Source organism: Solanum lycopersicum, chromosome 3, assembly GCF_036512215.1.
Source record: "Solanum lycopersicum chromosome 3, SLM_r2.1".
Classification (NCBI taxonomy): domain Eukaryota; kingdom Viridiplantae; phylum Streptophyta; class Magnoliopsida; order Solanales; family Solanaceae; genus Solanum; species Solanum lycopersicum.
Window position 1 is genome coordinate 25,560,986 of NC_090802.1, and position 17,611 is coordinate 25,578,596.

The 17,611-nt window shown below is 33.9% G+C and overlaps 1 long non-coding RNA gene across 1 annotated transcript; it reads left to right on the forward strand.

Moving 5' to 3' along the window:
- The first annotated feature begins 1,792 nt into the window (after positions 1–1,792).
- On the forward strand, positions 1,793–15,008 carry LOC138347202 (uncharacterized). The gene is made up of 3 exons (XR_011219932.1): positions 1,793–1,996; positions 2,167–2,367; positions 14,761–15,008. It is a non-coding gene; the product is annotated as an uncharacterized lncRNA (long non-coding RNA).
- The last annotated feature ends 2,603 nt before the right edge of the window (positions 15,009–17,611 follow it).

Sequence of the window (17,611 nt, forward strand, 5' to 3'; positions counted from 1 at the left end):
GCATTTACAATGTTTTTATTACCATCACGGTCATAATGCATATTTGTCTGACCTCAAATATATTTTCCCTTTGTTGGTGATATTTGATAAATGTATAACGTTGTGAATTTTTTAGATTATCCTCAAAAATCTTGAATTGTTTAGGTATCCATTGTTGTTTTTGTTGTACTAGCTGATTGACAAATTTTGATCTTGTGACAAATCAATTCACAATCTGATTGTAAGTGAGTCTTAATATTGCAGTAACTAACTTAAGAAGACCATTCAATGACTTGGAAGTATTTTTTCCCAGCATGCCCCATCTCCTACCTTCATCCATGTGCAATGTCCATTTGTCAAGATCGTTATTCATTAACTTCACATACACTTCCGCATTAATCCCCTTGATCATCTCCATGTCCAAAAACTTTTTCTCCTGACATTGATTTGCAGCTTCCCATAAAAGGTTGTTCAAAGTGATATTTTTTTTTTAAAAAAAATGACCTTTAAATCTCTTAAACAAAAACGATGGAACCCAAATGAGGCTTGCCAATTCGGAGAATTATACATGGATAAGAGTGTTCTGTAATGTCTATCAGATATCAACACAGAAGATGTTAACAATCATCTCAACGTCCAAGTTGAAAAGTTCTCCGCGACACATACGCATATCACATGTATGTTCTTTAATATATCTTCCAGCTTTTCACATGTTAGTATGTTTATTATTAAAAGAAGTCAGCCTAAATCGACATCCTTTCTCTACACGCCTGCAAACAAGTCGCCATCATTTCTTTGTTGATTTGATAACAAAGTACTCCCTCGCTATCTTCAAATGTGTAAGTTTAACTACTCTTTGCAACTATTTCTTTGAATATAATAACATGTCTTTTTCAATATAAGTAGCATCATTCATGAAATCTTCTGATTCATTCCACGTACATTGTGATGTATATTCATCATGCGTATTGCCAAAGATATTTGGACCATCCAGGAGATGATCAAGGTAAGAAATTTCATGAATACGAAACAGACTCATGGACATTGGTCTAGGCGATTGATTGGGCATCAAAAAATCATCACTGGATGATGCCTCAAATTGAACATTATCTCCTGATTCCTCAGCATTAGGCAAATCATAACTATCACTAGCTGAAGGCGAGCCGTAACTAGGAAGGTCAAGATCATCGATATTCACAAGATCAATGGGCTCATCTTGTGTGATATTTTCCCTATATATATAAATATAGATATTTGTCTCATGCAATTAACTTACTGTTAGCACCCAATTTTGATCGACCTTTAATCATTTTTAGGAATAGTATTCGATTAAATACGTATTTTAAAATTTATTTAAAATTAGAATTTTTAGTCGATTTTGCTTGAAAATTATATATTTTAGTATGTTTTCCTTTATAAAATTATCGTAAATATTATTAAAATATTTTAAATTAATGAATTTCAAATGTTTTAAAATTTAAATGATTTTTAATTATATAAAAATATTTTAATGTATGTAGTATTTCTATCAAATAGTGATTCCTACACTTTCCTTAAAATTATTTAAATTCTAGCCTATTCTATTTTCTTTCAATTCTAGCCACTCCAATCAAATTTTATTTCAATCATAGCCCCTCTTTCATTCCAATTCTATCCATTCCATATCCAACCAAATCTGATTTTTAAATATCATCTTTTAATCTCATTCATCCGTTTAAATAAATAAATCCTAGATCGAATCCTAGCATTTTATCTCTTATTAAATCAACGGTTGTAATTAAATTTATTTTTCTTCCTGATTTCAAAACACTAAAAAATCAAAACCTAAATTTGACTCATGTTCTTCTTCCCTCTCCCTAGCAGCCGCCACCTCCCCCTTAATCTCTTTGTCCCCTCGTTTCCTTTTTCTGGCAAAACGCCACCACAATCCGCCTCTATCTTTTCCGTTCTCCTCCCCATCTCCGACCGACGACCCTCTCTCTCCCCCACTCTTACCGGCGTGATCCAGCAGATGTTGGTAGCCATTGTTTCTCCCTCTTTCCCTCCCTCTTCTCCTGTCCTTTTCGACCCTCTTTTCCTCTTCCCTCGATCCCTTTCTCTTTCCCCCCTCCTCACTTCCCCTCTCTCTTTCTGACGACCTTCTTTCCTCCCCCTCTCCCATATCCCTCGTTCTTTTCTCTTTTCTAGCAGGGACAACAGTAGGCGAGAAGCTGATGAGGAAACCGCCAGGCAGCCTGCGAGACACAGCAGCGACCGGCGTTAACGACAACCAAAAGACCACTCTCCCCCACATTTTTCGACGAAGAAGCAGCGTGGTCCAGTGAGGCTTTGTTCGAACTTTAAAATTTCGTGTTTGTTAAGAGATCGATCTGTTCAAATCCATCCAAGGTAAGTCTAAGTTATTTTTTTTCTCCATCACTGTCTACTTTCTTTTCCAAGTTGGAGGTTATATTACATGTTTATTGTTAGGAAAAAAACTATCTATGTGGAAATTTTTTGTTCAACATTCATGCCCTTTTTCTTAATGTTATTGATCTGATGATTTTTTTCCTTTAAAACTTGTTAATATTCATTGATGATTGTTTAACATGTTGCCATTGATTAGTTCTGTCAGAGTGATGGAGTTGCTAACTCATAGCTTATCGTGATATATATGAAATGAATTTGGGGAATCATGTAAGGCGAGGGAAATTATTTGCAAATTTATTTGTGTTAGCAAGCATGAATATAGGTTTGTCATCTGTTTTGAGAAAGTGATTTAGATCTAGCGATAAAATAAATAAAAGAATTAAATAAATCATTGTGTTTAATTAGTTGGTTGATCTTGTCTAACAAATAATCTTAAGTTATAATTAATCTAATTTGCATTTTAATGATAACTATAAATCTCTTCTCAATTAGCTAAAATGTTAAATAATTTGCATGCATCTTTTATTTTGCAAAATTATTCAATTCAATAAAACTTATGCTTATAGAATCTGTAAATATTTTGAACAGCTAGAAATCCTGTTTTCAGGCGTATTTTAATAAATTTTTTTGCATGCTTAAAATAAAAATATTCACGAATATTTTTCTGCTCATTGTAAAAATATATAAATTTTACCTTTATTTTTTTCTGCATGTTTTTATCTTTAAATCTGTAAAATAATCAATATTTCTGCATCATAATTAACCCATCTTTTCATCTAAAATGGCTACTAATTATTTTCTGCATCTAATAAAAAATAACAGTCTAAGAAAGATTTATGCATTGAATTCTCTTTCTGCATAGTAATTATTTACTTCCTAAAAATATATTTTTTAACATTAATAACTAATCTGTAAATCTGTCAATGTTCTTAAAAAAATTTGCATTAAAATAAGCTAGTCATTTACTTAGAATAATTTTCAGCATTAATATGAAATAAATTGTTGTTCTCAAAATAAATTTTTGCCTAAATAAAAAAAAATTGTTGCCCTAAGTTATGTCTTTGCACTAATTATTATATCTTTCTACTGATTTTAAAAATGTATGTGCACGTGTGATCACATCTGTTGCCACTTGAAAATAAAATAAAATCTTTTATGTCACTAATAATCGCTCACTCTAATTTTAGTTCAACACTCAAATCTACATTAATCTTTGCTTTGTTATTATCACTTTGTATGCTCACGGTCTTAGCATGAGAATCTTCACCATTATGTGTTGTTTGCAAGCATGTCTAATTGATTTTAGAGGCTAAATTGAGACTTGTATTGCTAAAATGACCGTCTTGTTTGCCTTGTTTGTTTGACTTGGTGTCTAGGAGGGCTTTATATTCCATTTTAACTAAACTCATCCCATTAAGAGTCAAAAGCCTGTTTGACATTAAGTTGGGACGATTAGGCACCTTTTAGGTAAGTTATGTATGCGGTGGTTGGGCAGGGTAGTTGGCCCTACGGAGATGATGACATCGACTCAGGCTTGAAAGACAAACTTTGGTTTTGTTTGTCCCTATACGGCAACCTATCAGAAAATAAAAGAAAAGTCGAGTGCTGATCCAGAAAGTCTCTTAAAGTCTCCCTTCCCTTTATCCCTTTATTTGTTAATTATACTTATTTGGGGGTATATTAGATAAAAATATTTTTGTTTTCTTATTTATTTGTCTCTTTTTTCAATCATTTCGCTTATCTCTTTATTAATCTCTTAGTATATCTTTTATTGTTATCACTTAGTCTCGCATGTTTAAATATTAATTAAAATAATAACATGAGCTATTTGTTCGATTTATTTATCACATAGTCTCGTATATGAAATAAATAAAATGAGCTTAATTGTTTATTTATTTCTATAACCTAGCCTTGCATGTTTAAATTAACTTTAAAAAAAATTAATTGCTTAATATTATGTCATCACTTACAAAGTATATTAATAAATAATAATGAAGTGACCTTGATTTCTACTAATAACCCCACAAAGATTGCATGAGATACGGTCGGGACCCACATTTGTGGACCTTGAGCGATGCCTAACACCTACCCCTCGAGATAATTTGAACCCTTACCCTGATCTCTAGCTCGTTGACCTTAGCTAGACTTAGTTAGGTTAGAGAGGTGCCCTAACGCGACTTAATTCGTTAGGTGGCAACTACTTAAACTCAAAATCCCAAAAGAGTTTTAGGTTGTGCAAAAAATATATTTTTACAAAAAAATGGAGCGCGACACTGATAAACTCAAACTTACTTCTCAAATAAGAAGTAAAGCGGTCGTGTCATGTAAATAACCCAACTAGTAAGGTTGGGATCGTTCCCACGAGGAAATTAGTCTAGACTTAACTTCAACCTATTATTACTATTGTTTGGTTAATGACTTCCTTGGAAAGTAAAAACAATAAAGGGGGGTTTCTATTTCTAAATGAGTGAAAATAAATAACGAAGTTGAAAGAGACACTTAACAGATTTAGATGTTGGGTTTTAATCAATTAATCAAAGTAACTACGGTTTATGTGTTCCCCACAGGTTCATAACTTGATAATTCTAACTATAACAATTCTTTCCTAGTATCTTGCATACAAAGTGATAAGTTACGTATTTCTAAATCCTTGGTCCGGCATCTAAAAAATCTCACTCCGCACCTTGGTCCGGCTACGTGTGTTGCTATCCTAACCTTTATCCTTACCTCATATTAAGCATCGTATTCGATATTTGACTAAGTTATTACCTCGTACCAATCAATACTAGCCTATTAGATAGTATACACTAAATCTATGTTAATAATTCTTTTCCTATTATCTACCTCCTTGGTCCGGCAAGTAACATTAAGGCGAGTTCTAACGTTGGCCATCCATTAAAAAGACTTTTAAGCGAAACAATTATTAATACATGCAAGATACTAATCTAGAATTGTTATCTTAGTTAGGGTTTATCTCATTATTTGCCTATGGTTCCCACAACCCTAGTTATAGAGTTTAGTTACTCATAGCTATAAACACAATATTCAAATATATTAAATACAAATTCATGTACTTACTTCAATGAAAAAGAATAAAATCCAAAGTTTGCTTGATTAATCTCCAAAAATCAATTACAAGAATCTCAAAATCCAACACTAATACACAAAGTCTAATAATACGGAGTCTAACTATCTGGTGTCTATCTATCTCGTGTCTAACCTCAAAAACGAGGTTTTTTGAATTATTTATAAAAATCAAAAACCTAATAAATCAAGTATTCTAATTGCTGGAAATCTGCCAAAACGTGGCTGGATCGACGGACTTCGTGACGGACCGTCGTGGACTCTGTCGTCCCATACTGCAATTTCTTCAGCTGCTCTCTTCATTCCCCTCGACGGCAAGTATGAAGGACCGTCATAGGCACAACGGTCCGTCGAGGGTCTTCATTCTAAAACACTTCAACTCTTGGAATCTGGGTACTGGGATCACTTCTCTGATCTTCACGACGAACCTGCAGGACGGACGTCAGAGCCACGACGGACCGTCACAAGCTTCGTAATTCCACACTTAGTCAGACTTCTCCATCTTCCTTCAGCAGTTGCACTACGCTGCCACCTACGGACCGTCACAAGCACGACGGACCGTCATAAGCTCCGTAGGTGGTCTCTTCTGCATTTCTTCGCTCGAAATCTCCGCATTCAGCTTTGGACAGATTTCCTGCAAAACAAAGAGAAACTTATATAAAAATTAGCACAAAAAGGCTTTTGGACACGCTAAACTTAAGGAAAAGTATTAATAATACCGTGAAACCACGGTATATCAACACCCTCAACTTAAATTCGTTGTTTGTCCTCAAGCGACGCACTATGACTCACTACACAATCTTTGTACAGTAGTATCCATGTTTTATCCTTTGCAATCATTTGGCTATCAATCCTGATTAATCTCATCAAATCTATGCATGCTATCACTATTAGACTTGAATTTTGTGGGATCAGAACATGACACAGACTCACCAAGCACTAACACCTATCCTCTTCAATTTCTCACCGAGGTGCTAAGAATTCTGGTATTGCAACTAGTGTCCTCACTTTAAAACAAAATCCTCCTTTTTCACACAATGATTTCAGTTTGAGTATAAGGATTACTTTTTAACACTCAATCTCAGAACAAAGTCACACTCATTCATACGTTTTGCCATAAGCTTGCCCTTATTTTCACTGTCTTAAGTTCGCTATACAACCCTTAGGATCACGATAGGACTTTTTTTAGCTAGTAACATAGGATTGGGGTCAGGTAAGGTATATTTTGGTATACTTTAGTGACTTTTTGCCCTCCTTGACATATCGGCTAAACCTTCCACTGTCTCTCATTTTATCTCGCCCAGTTTCTCATATTCTTTCACCTTGCCATTTTCTCTTCTTTCTTCATTTGTGTAAGTGACGCTCTTCTTTTCTTGCTTGTATTTCTCTTTTTCTTTACTTTTATTTTCATCTAATTCTTGAGTCACTTTACTTTTGTTCTTTCTCTCTCTTTGTTCTTTCAACCCCACTTTCCAGAGCATTCCTCATAGTAGCCACCCTCAACTCATGGCTTTGCCATGAGTCAAGGTACACGATACCCAAAGTTGGGTCAGGGCCATAACAAAGGTTGTTTATGCATTAGCCACCCTCAACTTATGCTTTTGGCATAAGCTGAGGTGCACATGTCCAAGGAGGGACCAGGGCCAGAACATTGTTCCCAGGAAAGATCAGTTGGGATGAAAAATAAAGGTCTAATTTTAAGCTCAGCTTATTTGGATCAAAGAAGGATAAATTTCATTTGATTACTTTTATTTAGGCTAGAAATGGGATATATTGAATAAGGGCCTATGATCATTTCCTAATTGTGTATTATAGCTTACTTTTAGCATGACTAACCAGGAAAGTTTTAGCTCAGTACCAATAGTGGACTATTCAAATTTCCTCACACTCACTTGACATCTCATCATTATACCAGATTATCAGACACCTAGTTCGAATTAAAGACTTAGGGTAATGCAATGGTGTAACTCTATTTCATGCTTAGAGCCACACAATTATCAGTTACTATGTCTAGTCATGCATTATTTTCCAGTTTATCAGGATACCATTTTAGCCATCATGCTTCAGACTTAAACTATGTACAAAAGATATAAACATGCCGGTTCAACAGAAAAAGTAATCAGTCTTTTGGGGAAAAAGAACACAGGAAAGAAAACCCCAAAATAGGATAGTGAATTGGGCTACTCATATTTCACCCTAACACTCACTATCCATTTACCCCACCCCCAACAAAAAGGCATGCAATTGTCCCCAATGCATAAAAATCTAAATACAAGAGTGGTAGGTGAAGCAAACCTGTGGCGCAAAGCGCCGTCGATCAGCAAGATAGTGGGTCCGGTTCCCCGGAAACCACGTCCTTTGCAATCTGGACACCCTCAGTGGTGTCCTCAGCAACATCCGCACCATCAATAGTGCCTCCTTCTATCTCCACAGTACGGGAGCTAGATGCCCCAGCCGCTAACTCAGATGCTCTCATTCGGTGCGCCTCCTCCTCAGCTAGGAAGGCTCTCCTCGCGGCCTCTATATCTCGGCGCTCCTTCTTCCGTGCTCGTGCCTCGTCCTGTGCTCGACCCCTACGCCTCTTGGCACTCTCTCGAGGGGGAGGTGGTGGAATGTCAGAAGTAGCAAACTGGTCGCCAACACGGTGTCCTTAGCAGGCTCGACAGAAGGGGCCTCAGACTCCGGCACCCTAGCCTCTAAGATCGTGTCGATGTTTGCCCGAAGACTGTCAACTGCAGCTTGAAGAGTCGACACATCTATCGGTGGGGCTGGTCGGGCTAGCACTCTCAACTCAAAGGCATCCAGGCACTGGTTAACCTCAGCGATCTTCCGCTCTGTAAACTGCATCATCTTCCTCTATAGAGTCTCTTCGGACTCAGTAATCGACTTCTGCATCCACGGCTGGATATGATGCAGAAGAGTGGCCATTTGTGCCTCTAGTTTTTGAACCCTTGCAAGCGGGACCAGTGCCGGTAGAGGGGCTGTGCGAGAGGAGCTCGGGGTTGTGCTACTACCTGGGATAGACTCGACCAGGGTAGTGTCAGTGGACGCCTGTGTAGCTGTGCGGGCCTGGGCTACCGTATCAGCAAGATCATCAGCAAGTGAGGGAAGCTCTGGACGGGGCCCTCTGCGTGGAGCCAACTCATTGGCCTCGTCTCTGATGAGGCCGACGTTTACAGTGCCCTGCGGGGTCTTAAGCTGATCTACGTGCCATATCAGCACACCTGCGAACCTGCAAAGGGCAAAGATCATGCACGGGAAGGGGTAGGTCGTAGTGACCTTGAATGCCCTCTCGTGCATGACTGCCTGGAGAAGCCATGCGAAGTCAATCTCGAATCCGGCTATCATCGCCGCCATCAACACTGCTCGATCTCCGGCAACGGCGCCAAAATTTGATACGCTCAAACTTACTTCTCAAATAAGAAGTAAAGCGGTCGTGTCAAGTAAATAACTCAACTAGTGAGGTTGGGATCGTTCCCACGAGGAAATTAGTCTAGACTTAACTTCAACCTATTATTACTATTGTTTGGTTAATGACTTCCTTGGAAAGTAAAAACAATAAAGGGGGGTTTCTATTTCTAAATGAGTGAAAATAAATAACGAAGTTGAAAGAGACACTTAACAGCTTTAGATGTTGGATTATAATCAATTAATCAAAGTAACTAGGGTTTATGTGTTCCCCACAGGTTCATAACTTGATAATTCTAACTATAACAATTCTTTCCTAGTATCTTGCATGCAAAGTGATAAGTTACGTATTTCTAAATCCTTGGTCCGGCATCTAGAAAATCTCACTCCGCACCTTGGTCCGGCTACGTGTGTTGCTATCCTAACCCTTATCCTTACCTCATATTAAGCATCGTATTCGATATTTGACTAAGTTATTACCTCGTACCAATCAATACTAGCCTATTAGATAGTATACACTAAATCTATGTTAATAATTCTTTTCTTATTATCTACCTCCTTGGTCCGGCAAGTAGCATTAAGACGAGTTCTAACGTTGGCCATCCATTAAAAAGACTTTTAAGTGAAAGAATTATTAATACATTCAAGATACTAATCTAGAACTGTTATCTTAGTTAGGGTTAATTTCATTATTTGCCTATGGTTCCCACAACCCTAGTTATAGAGTTTAGTTACTCATAGCTATAAACACAATATTCAAATATATTAAATACGAATTTATGTACTTAATTCAATGAGAAAGAATTAAATCCAAAGTTTGCTTGATTAATCTTAAAAAATCAATTGCTAGAATCTCAAAATTCAACACTAATACACAAAGTCTAATAATACGGAGTCTAACTATCTGGTGTCTATCTATCTCGTGTCTAACCTCAAAAACGAGGTTTTTCAAACTATTTATAAAAAAACAAAAACCTAATTAAACAAGGATTCTAATTGCTGGAAATCTGCCAAAACGCGGCTGGGTCGACGGACTTAGCGACGGACCGTCATGGACTCCGTCGTCCCATACTTGTGCAATTTCTTTTGTTGCTCTCTTCATTCCCCTCGACGGCAAGTATGACGGACCGTCATAGGGACAACGGTCCGTCGAGGGTCTTCGTTCTATAACACTTCAACTCTTGGAATCTGGATACTGGGATCACTTCTCTGATCTTCACGACGAACCTGCAGGACGGATCGTCAGAGTCACGACGGACCGTCACAAGCTTTGTAATTCCACACTTAGTCAGACTTCCCCATCTTCCTTCAGCAGCTGCACTACGCTGCCGCCTACGGACCGTCACAAGCACGACGGACCGTCATAAGCTCCGTTGGTGGTCTCTTCTGCATTTCTTCGCTTGAAATCTCCGCATTCAGCTTTAGACAGATTTCCTGCAAAACAAAGAGAAACTTATGTAAAAATTAGCACAAAAAGGCTTTTGAACACGCTAAACTTATGGAAAAAGTATTAAAATATCGTGTAACCACGGTATATCAGACACTTACTTAAATAAAAAATCAAGTGTTGTACATGCTGATAATCATCTGTATCAAAAGTAGGCGAGACATGAAAATTTGAGGATATCCCAACATTTTTCGTCATTTCAAAGTGAGGACTGATCAAAATAATTATCTAGTCCATAACTTGGATCGATATTCCTATCTTACTGACGTAAATCACTAGAAAATATATAATGATAAGAATAACAAATCACATAAATTAATAAATAATTGAAAAACATTAATAAATTAATTGAAGTATAATTATTGAGCATTACCAGTCACTTTCATTGATAGTTTCAATCAAATCAATATCATATTGGCCCATAAGAATATTTTGATAATGAGTAATGATAGGAAAATCAATAGATTGAGTTATTGAAAATCCATGAACGCTATTATGATTTTCTAATTAAGTATGGGCATCGACCGATAAAGGAGAACGTGTTGACTAGTCTTAGGCTCCTTCCTGACAAAGATTTCAAGTATTGTTAATTTTATTTGATCTATGTAGTTATTTGGAACCCTCAAAAAGTGGGTCAATGATTTGTCATTATAGATAATCCGCTATACAAAATTTATTTATCCTTGTGATAAAAATGAAGTAGGGTATTTTCCGACTAAAATCGAATTATAATGAGTACTATTTATACCCATTCTTTTATAAATTGATGAAATAAATTTATGATATTGCACATTAATTGAATATTTAGCATTGCGTTTGGGAGGACAATTATAATAAATAGTAATTTCATCATGTATAATTTCGTCATCCCAATAAATCAAAACTCTAACTTTTGTTGTAGACGACATTGTTTTTTTGAGATTGAAATGAAAAAATATAGAAGATTTTATGTTGTAGGTGCTATCAACTATGTTTAAACATCCTTAAATAGAGATTGGAGGATTTTTCAGAATAAAAAAAATAAAAATGCGGAATGTAATAATTTTTTTTGTTTTTATGATATGTTAAATCAATATAATTGTTTGAAAAACACTGAAAAAGCTTCTTCAAAACATGAAAAATATTCCTCTTTGTAACACTTAGTTTTTTCTTCCACTTTATAAAGTATAAGATTTTCTTCTACTTTATAAAGTCTAAGATTTTCTTCCACTTTATAAAGTGTAACAAAAAGTTTCACTTTATAAAGAGTAAGAAATAATTCTGTTATATATTAAAATATACACGTTATGAGCTAACGAAAAGCGTTTAGAATATTCAATAAATTGAAACTTTTTCTTTCACTAAGCCTATTTTAATTACTTAGTAAAGAAGTGACTTCTTTCGGTCACTTTTGTATCTTTGTGATTTATTTAGGTTCCGAACTCAACTTCTACACCAACGTAATAATTCGGTCACCTTTGCACCTGTAGTCACATCTTCCCATTTAAAATTCATTACAGTTGAATAACTTGCCAAAATTTAAAAAAATCTTTCTTTTTTACCTCTAGATATAAAGATTTAAAAAAAATTATGAATTAATAACAAAATCATAATTTTGGATGGATTTAAAATGGCAGATTAAGAAACTGAAATTATAGTGGCTTTAAAATCCAAATAATTAACCAATCAAGCAATTGATTTTACACGGGAAGAATGAATATCATTTATAAGTCAAACATATTTTGACAATAACTTAATTTAAAATTTTCCTTACCATACATTTGAAATAGCGGTAAAAAGGCGAAGAATTTTTTGTAGGTTTAGAAAATTGACGTCGGATAAAATAATGTGTTAATGACATGTTTGTTCCTCTTTAAGTTTTCTGATGGTAGTGTGTTTGTGTATACCATTTTTGCTTTCGAAAAGGGTGAGTAAGAAGAAATTTAAAAGGACAACCTAAATAATGATTTCTTCATATGATAATCGACAATAATAATTTCAGAAGAAAAGATGGTGGTAACGACGAAGCAGTGAAGTTGCACCAGTCATGATCGGGAAATGGTGCGCTTGGAGAAGAAAGAAAGGACTTTTTCTTTTCAATTTTTTCAAATCTTTTTCCTTTTGTTTATATTTATATTTTCTATTTTTAGTCCTTATAAATCATAATTCATCCATTCTCACTCTACTTATATTTGTGAAACTCACGCACTTTATCCAACTTGGACATCAAGTTGCCACACAAGCTTAGTCAACGGTTAGAGGGGTTTAAAAGATTGAGTTTCATAAAGTTTAAGTGTTCATTTGACAATGTCATGAGTAGATGAGTCTAATTTACAACTTGAACTAAGTGTAAGGGTCTCTTGGGTCATTCTACCTAAAGCAAATTACAAAGTTTCAACAGTTAATATCAAATGGGGGGATTTAGGTAAACAAATTAGGATAGCTAACATGGGAAGTAAACAATTAGAGATTGAACCTTAGGAGTGTGATAAGTTGAATGATGATTCGTGTAATGGATGATTACTTCTAACTCAAAGGTGTTGAATTTCAGTGGGTAGGCTAGGTTTTCGAACCTCAATGAGCAAAACACAACCAAACAACTCAATCCCTTAATTAATCCACTCTACGAAATTGGATTTTGTAAAGACGCAATCAAACGCACTTTCTCAAGCTAGATTCTTAAAAATGCAATCAATACAAGCATAAATCAATAATTACATTCTAATACCTCTTTCTTAAGCAAGTATAGAGAACTAAGCTAGAATTTCATTTGCAACTACAATTCCTCAATTAAAACATGAAAAATTAATTAATCACACTTCCAAACAACAATAAAAATTAGTAATTAACACCACCATTAGTTAATTAATACATTCAACTACATAATAACACCCCTAAGGAAAGGAGTATTAGCCAAGAATAGTGAAAAACAAGAAATTGTTACCAACGAAGTGTTTCATCTGATTTACTAACGATTTGTGATTCTCAAATGCTAAAATTTAAGATAAAAATCTCACAATCTCCAAATCTCTACTTAAAATTGTAAACACAATGTTCTAGAATTTAAAAAACTCAAAAACCCAAAATTAAACAATATGGGAACTTTGTTGATGCAATATGAATATGGAGAATTATATTGTCTCTATGTTAATTTAGTTAATTAATCTTGTTTATTTCATTCTTAAGGTAGTAATTCTAAGTGTGTTTGCAAGATATTATTTATGACCCTTAAAGGGTAATTGTCAAGGGTTTAATCTTGATGTATAGCCTTGAAGGCATTCTATGTTTAAGCTTCCTATGTATGAATTGTTGATCCACTTGAAAGGGGGAGGTGTTTACTTATCATGTATCTTATGTATGAACTTATGTTCCCATTGAAAGGTGAAGTTCCTGTGACTAATGTGTAAATTATAGTATTGTTGAAACATTAGTTTTCCTTACCACTACACATGATTATGTATGAATTGCATTGAATGATTATATGATGATTTTAAGGGTGAAAGGTAGTTCTCACTTTGTTGAATCAATGATTGCAATTCACTTTAACTATGTATAAATTGGGGAATAATTCTTAGCACCGATAGGATATGGAAAATGAGGTAGAGACCTTCCCGTTAATGCAATAGGCTGGGTTTTCTACATATGCTCGTATGAGATGGAAACTTTTTCGCTAATACAATAGGATGGGTTTCTAGAAGCAATCTCCGTATACCATAACTATGTGCCCGTATTGGTCTTAGCTAGTGGATCCACCTTATATCTATATATGTCTAGTTCTACCATAGACAAGAAGGACGCCATATTTCGGTGTGGGGTTATTTGATACCGGATTCCATATATCTCACATGGTCTATGTTGGTTAATTCTATTCCCCCTATGTAAAAGATAATGAATATGACTTGAACTATTCTCGTGATTTTTTGATAAGTTCACTTAGTAGGTGTGGGGTATGTGACATCACTTTTACATTGCACAAGTAGTCCTTAAAAGGGATTGTGGGTTGTTGCCTTATGCTACAGTAAGACATGAAGGTATGGACATATGTTGATTGGATTGTTGTTAAGGTATGACTTTCCTTATGTATATATAATGAGCATGGTTTATCCTTTATGTATGATTATGGATTAGGATGAGGTATAAAGATGATATGTGTTACTAAGGTGATTCTAATATAGTTGGTGTTATCGGATGCCAACTATACATCGCACAAGTATTCTTTTAGGGTTGCTAAGGTGATGATTCTACTATGTTATGAAGTTTTATGTGAAATATGATGTTATGACTTGCATTATATCTTCATATGTGTAAATGTCCTCCAAACTTAATAAATGCATTATTTTTACTAAAATGTCCTTTTTAGCTTATTTAAGTATTTTTATGCATGTTTCCACACTTAGTACTTTATTTGCTAATCCCTTAGCTTTATTCTACATCTACTATGAGTGTTGCCGCAGGCTGTTGAGGTTCACTTAGCTCCCTTTTGAAGAAGACTTGGATTGCTTTCTCCAAATTGTGGTGAATTCTCAAGTTCGAGGTCGGAATTTTTCATTTCTTAGATTTCATTGTATTTACCTATGTTGAGACTTTTCTATTGATGTAAGGTCTAAGTCCCAAACTTTGTACTCATATGTTTATATGGTGTAATGAGACAAGTTCAATTTCCTATTATCATATATGAAGGAAGTTTGACTTCTATTGAAAATGTTTTAATTTTTTTGCATTATTTTATGTATTATATGATGATTATATTCTAAGGACTTGTATGAAACTTATTCGGGGTCAAGTACGTCGTGTCACTCCTAGGGGGTAGCTTCGGGTCGTGACAGTCCACTCGGTGACTCCGCGAGTGGCTTTGGTGAGTACCAACTTTGCTTTTCTTCAATTTTTTCATCTTTTTCGCTCCTTTTGCCTCATAATATCCCTGACTTAGTCTTGAGCCTTCATTAAACATACCAATAAAACATGGATGGTTTAAAAGAGTTAAAACAACTATTTTTTTTTTAAAAAAAAGGACGTAAAGTGACATATCATTTCATTAGGAGATAGAAAAAAATTATCGTCTCAAGTATATTTTGAGGAAAATAAGAATTGTTGAGTGATATTATAGTCCTAAAAGAAATAAAAGTGTCGTTCAAGGTAATTTTTCAATCATGGATGACTGCTTAGGTCCTGTTTGGACAGTCATCCTAATAATTGAATTTTGTGCATTTGGGTGTATTGTCTGTCCTATTTTTTAAAAAAAGTTAATTTTTAACTTTTAAAGATACCATAAGAAGTACAAAAAGGGGAGGAAAACTCTTAATACCTACTTACAGTGGGACATCCCCCAATCTATATACCAAAGTAGTATTTCAATGTAAGCTCTAAAAAAAATAACTAAGTGAGGTATAAACCTCATTACAACAGCTCCTTAAGGAACATCAAAAGTGAAAATTCTCTACAAGTCTCTATCTACGGAGAAAGAGTTCTTTTTGGTAATTGTTCTGAGGGAAGAAACACTCATTTTATTCAAAATCAGTTCTCCTCTTGCCTTTCTTGGCAATTGATGATGATTTGTGATCCATGTTCTGTCCTATTTGGTTGACCATGTAATTATTTGGTCAGCAAATATGATGTAGTTGATAGGGTGTAATTCAATTCTCCCAAAATTCACATGAGTTGGTTGTGAATTGCTGATAATTGACATGCTGTAACTACAAACTAATTATTTTTAAATCTTCCTTTTATTTCTATATTTATTTATTTTTCATTTGAATGTTTTTTTACTTTTATTATTTTGATTTATTCAATTTTTCATATTTTCCAAAAAAAAAAAAATTAGCATAATTTTGTGAGTATTCTAATTTTTAAATTAAAGTAGAATACATTGTTAAATAAAGTTATTGACTTACGTTTTCCTGTTCTTTCAAATCATTTTTATGTATGTTATGTTATATTTTAAATTTCATTTGTTTTAGGAGTATTGACTAGATATTTTATATTGCAAGCAATTCTTTTAAGTTAGACATGATAGATTTTCTTTCCGTCAAATGTTTTATAAAATTTATGACATTATATTTATAATATAATTTTTTTGTCAAACATGCATTTCATGATGTTTATAAAAATTCTATACTTTTAGGTTTTATGATTAATATAAGTAAAATATTCTAAATTGAAAAATATAAATCAATTATTTTTATAATATTAGTTAAGAACATATGTTTATTATTAATTAATGTATTTTCAAAAGACTATATATCTTAACTATTCAATTTAATATCATTTATAAAAACCCTTATTTATCATATATATATTTTTTAGTATTAAATAATTAATTTTTATTTTCAAAAGAAAATAAAACCTTATGATTACACTTGTTCAGCCACACAATGTAATTAGTATAATTACACTATGACTAATATAATTACTAGGTTGTGTAATAACTAGACCGATAATTACTACTTTAATAATAACACTAATTTCAATTATCATATGGTTTTCCAAACATGTCCTTACTCGACAAAAGCAATAAATTGAAGTACAAAGACGATAAATGATAAAGACAAAAGTAATAAATTGAAATATAAAGGCAATTAACAAAAAGATTTTTTTTTTTTTAAAAAAAGAACAAAAGCATCACTAGTCCATGCAAACTAAGGGACATCTCGAGTAAATAATTTTGGCCGCCTAAATATTTTCAAAATCAATATAGGAGGGGGCATTTCACGTAAATATTAATATAAGGTGTATTTAATTAGAGCTGTCAATATGGGCTAGTTGCACCCAATCTGGGCTAACCCATATAGGTTTCGATATTTTACGGGTCAGGTCGGGCTAGTCAGAAAGCGGCCAGTCAAACCCACAAGTACGTGAATTATAGGCTTGCCGGGGCAGCCCACTTTATTTAAAAATTATATTATTTTTAAAATTATTAATTAAATTATAAATTATAATTTAAAAATAGTATCATTAATATTGACAAAATAATATTACATGATGTTAATGTTACTACTTTTTAGTCAAAATCACAAATAAAATTATCTTTATAATATTTATCAAGTTTAAAAAAGTAAAAGTATAAATATCTAAATAGAAATATTAACTTAATTGTTTTGAGTTCGAACTCTCTTTAATTTTAAATTTTAATATTATATTATATATTTTAATTAATATTATTGGACCACGGGCCGACCCTACGGATATTTCTCAAGCCCCACAAATCAGCAGGCTTATTTAGGTCGGGCTAAAAAGCCCCTTTCTCAAATAAGCTCCAAAAATCGTAGTCCAGCAGTATTAAATCTCGGGTTAGACCAGGTTGGCCCA